The sequence below is a fragment of the Trichosurus vulpecula genome, chromosome 8 (genome assembly GCF_011100635.1).
Source record: "Trichosurus vulpecula isolate mTriVul1 chromosome 8, mTriVul1.pri, whole genome shotgun sequence".
Taxonomy (NCBI): Eukaryota; Metazoa; Chordata; class Mammalia; order Diprotodontia; family Phalangeridae; genus Trichosurus; species Trichosurus vulpecula.
Window position 1 is genome coordinate 242,119,552 of NC_050580.1, and position 4,353 is coordinate 242,123,904.

General features: G+C 36.3%; 1 pseudogene; it reads right to left on the bottom strand.

Annotated features, from left to right (window-relative positions):
- Positions 1-3,188: 3,188 nt before the first annotated feature.
- Positions 3,189-3,583, bottom strand: LOC118829896 (annotated as a pseudogene).
- Positions 3,584-4,353: the final 770 nt, after the last annotated feature.

Genomic DNA, 4,353 nt, shown 5'->3' on the forward strand with positions numbered 1-4,353 from the left:
TCTTTTTTTAGTCCATATGGACATTACTGTTGTGCATATCTCCTTTTCTTCTACCACATTGTCTCTATTGCTTTGTCTCCACAGTCTTTTAGCATACATAGGACTCCCACTTGGAAAAGAAAAAAAAAAACCAAAACCTTTTCATTCACTCTTCTACTGTTTTTAGCCTCTACTTTTTCTTCCCTTCCTTTCATCATTAAATATAGTCAAAGAATGTTCATAATGTATACATCGATTTCTCTTCTACCTATTCCCTCTTCAGTCTCCTAGTGTCTGGTCTCTGCCTTTACCTCTTTTGTGTACTTTTGATGATAGCCACAGATTTCCTCATTGTTTAAGATCATATGGTAGAGAAAGTGAGGCTGGTGACCTTGCATAGCCCTCACTCACTCAAATCAAAGTCAACTGCAAGTCAAGTCATTATCTCCCTGTGGTCTTCTTTGAGAACTAAAGACAAACACAACAACAATAGTTAGTAGACCAAAGCTAATCCTTTATAAGCTATGCTATTCTGCATCTTCTTCATTTGATGACATTTAAATGTGCCTTATAACTATTTATTGAGAAATATTGACATATTATTTCCACAAATAGTCTTGCTAAAAAGAGCTAGTTGCCTGGGAAAGGGACAAACTTTAATAGAGAAGGTAAAGACAGGTTTGTTTATTGGTGCCATTCCTTTTTTTTTATCAGAGACAGAATATAGATAGACAGACAGACAGACAGACAGATAGCTGATAGCTGATAGACAGATAGACAGACAGATAGATAGATAGATAGATGGATGATAGATAGACAGACAGATAGATATATGGACAGACAGATAGATGATAGGTAGATAGATAAATATATAGATAGATAGATAGACAGATAGATTTGCACATGAGCAAGAATCAAGCCCAAGATGATTACTAAATACATAAGAACTCCAATTCACATAGTAAGTAGTCATGTCCTCCCTACTGAGACGACACTAAAAATCCCCACTCCATGTGGTCATACAACAAGCTTCATTTCTCCCCTTCCTACCGTTGTACAATTTCAGATTTTAAAAAAATCCCTGTTAAAATATTACAAGCAAGAAGTGTTATTTTGGAAGACCCTTGGATTTTGAACAGCAACACCTTCTCCATTTCTGCTTATTCACTTCTCCAGAGGAAAACCTACTAACTTATCCTAAATTTTGATCCCACACTACCCACATGGGGGGCTAGATTTATACTGCAGCATTCACTTAATTTGTGCTTTAGCCTTATTTCTCTGAACGCAAGAAGATGATATTAAGCACATGTCATCCTTCAAATTTTGAAGACTTTATACATTTTCTCCCAACAAAATACCCAGCAGAATATAAAATGTTCTTTGCCATTCCTAGTGTCATATTAAAAATTATATTGGAGTGCTGGGAAATAATTTGATCAGCTCACCAGCATGACTGTCTCCTCAGCTGTCTACTTTGCTATCTTATGTGCCTGATGAAAATTGCTTAGTTAAATAAAGGAAGAGACCATGGGATTAGTTTGGGTAACTTAGCTGCCTGTCAGTGTTTGCTCAGTGCTGGTATCACAGAACTGCCTATTAGGTAATTACCATTACACTGCCACAGAAAATGTAGCAGAAACATTCACAGGGCTTCCTGTGCACAAGGAAAATACACGACTTGTGAGGTTTAAGACGCATTTCATGACCACACAGTTGAAAAGTTTTTGCTTTGTTTCTGTGACCTTTTCATAAAAATCCTTAAACTGGAAAATTTAGGAGATTAAACAATTACCATCAACTTTAATGTGCCTGAATCATTTGGTTATTATCATTTTAGTAAAATGGCATGGTCAATGACTAGCACCATAATGGGCACATAATAAATTCACACTAGGTTTTTTATTCTAGACTTGACAATATCAAAGCAATTTGGTTTGGGTAGATCTCCCACATGAAAGCTTCAATCTCAGTTCTTTACTTGGGGGTTAATTTGAGTTCCAAGGGCCTTTCCCTCCATTAATATAGTCCCCTTTGTTCTTGTCATTACCTTGCTAAAAATTACTTTAATCAGTCTTTTATCTTCATTCCCTTATTGTGACCAGTCATTAACAGCTTACGTGGAATTAATTGCTCAGATTATCAAGGTGGTTATCTATCTCTGAAGGGACAGAATGTGGAAGCTACTTTTGGGTGGGGGGAGGGAACAAGCACAGCCTAGGTATCATATAAAAACTAAAGAGATTGGTAGGGTGCTCTGATTGTCTGAAGAACTAACTAGAAGAGAAAGAACAAGTTATATAGAATATCAGATAGATAAATAATGCAAATTACACTAATTTTACAAATTTTCTTTGGGTCCCTTTTGGCCTTATTGCTATTCATTATATATAAAATTTGCAAACAGTGGAGGAGGAGGAGGAAAAGAAAGCAATTATTTGCTTACCTGTACAGATGTTCTTTCTTGGTTATTCTTTAAAGTTGTTCTGGAAAATCCCTTGACAAATAAAGGAGATGGAAAAGATAAGTAAGAATTCAGGGATCTATAATCCTCTTGGAAAGCCCTAAAAAAATGACAAGATCTGGCTTTTAAAAATAAGAGAACTGAGTATCAAGGTTATACAGTTAACAAATGGCAGAGATAGGATTTAAACTTAAGTCTAATGCTCTTTTCCACTACACTATGATTCCCCAGTCTTGATCTCCTCTGCCCTCTCAGAATTTACAATCCATTGGCTAGCCCCAGAACTGTAATTCAAGGGCTAACAGAATCTTCTGTGTAAATCTTAGTCTGGATTATAATAGTATGGAAATTAAATCTCCTCCAGCCTTCTGTAATGGAGTCATTCAAGAGGACCCAAAAACTAGCTTGGAACCTTTGGTTAAGGGCCAGGACTACCCAACATTCCATGACTCTGTGTGAATGAAATTATTCAGTGCAGTTTCTGCACTGAAGGCTGATATTTCTGGTGTAAGTTTAGCCAATTCACTTTACCTCTCTGAGCCTCAGTATCCCCATCTGCAAAATCAAAGATTTAAAGCGGATTTACAAGATTAGAGATCTTATTCTACATTCTTATGGAAGTATACTGCTTAGGTTCATGCAAAGATTTTAAATGGACTAAATAAATGAAGAATCAATTTTAAAGACTGTGATACTCCATAAATTCTTTTATTTTTTTCAGACCAAGGCTTTTATTTATTAATTTCTTGCATTTAAAATATTCTTCCATGACATCTTTGGCCTGAAATTCCTTGCCATAGTCCTTAACAAAAATGCAGCTGCAGCCAGTCCCACTTTACAGGGCTTTCCCTCTCTGTCAATTTTACAGAGGTCTACCCATTCACCCAGCTTCTTCTTGTCATCAACCTTGAACAAGTTGATCTGGCGCTCAGCACACAGGGCCTCAACCAACTTTACATATATAGGCTCGTCACAGTTGGAAGCATGAACACAAAGATGGGCTTGATGTTTGTCCAAGACTTTGGCAGTTTCATGAATTCCACGAGCTAGGCCATCGTGGTTGAGTGCAGTCTTCAGCACTTCTTTTACAGCAGTGTTAACATCCATTACACCTCTAGCAGCAATGCCTTCCTCGGCCATGGTAGTGGTTCACGGGTGAAGCTAAATCTTGAAAACACCCAGGAGCCTCTGCATCCCACTTGACTCAGGGGCAATGGGAAAAGAGTCAAGAAATTCTTCCAGCCAAACTTTCTACATCTATTAAAGAGCAACGGATACAAATTTCTCTAATAGTGAAATGTAATGAATATAATGGTTAAAATATAGTAGGACTTTAAAAAAACAAACCATAAGCATAATTATTAAGATTGTTGTGAAAGCACGGTATAATGGAAAAGGTGTTTGTTGGGGGTCAAATTTTATGAGTTACTGCTTTGAGAATAAAGTGCTTTGTAAACTTTAAAATGTTATAGAAATGGGTGATATTATATTAAAATTTTAAAGGCATCATAATCCATACAGGCAAAGGCATAAAGTTATCAATTCTTAAAATATTAAATGAACTGTAATGAATGTATTAATGAGTGGAATTTTTTTTAAGCACTTATGAAGTTAGTGTGTATCATTATCATGGTCTGGCTCAGACTAAGGTTGGTCTCTTTCTAATTTATATATAAAACTGAAACAAAATGCAATATTAACTTATCTAACTAGCTAAGGGGGTTTTATTTAGCCATGGCAGAGAATAGAAAGTCAGATGTTCATCTGGGTTAAAGCAATGATTCACTTAGGAAAGCTCCATGTTTGTTTATGCTGCTGTTCTATGGTCAGAAGTCTGAGGGAAGATTTCTAATCACTTGTGCCCTGGATATGTGGTATTGAAGATATAAGGAAGCCTTGTATCTCCAAGG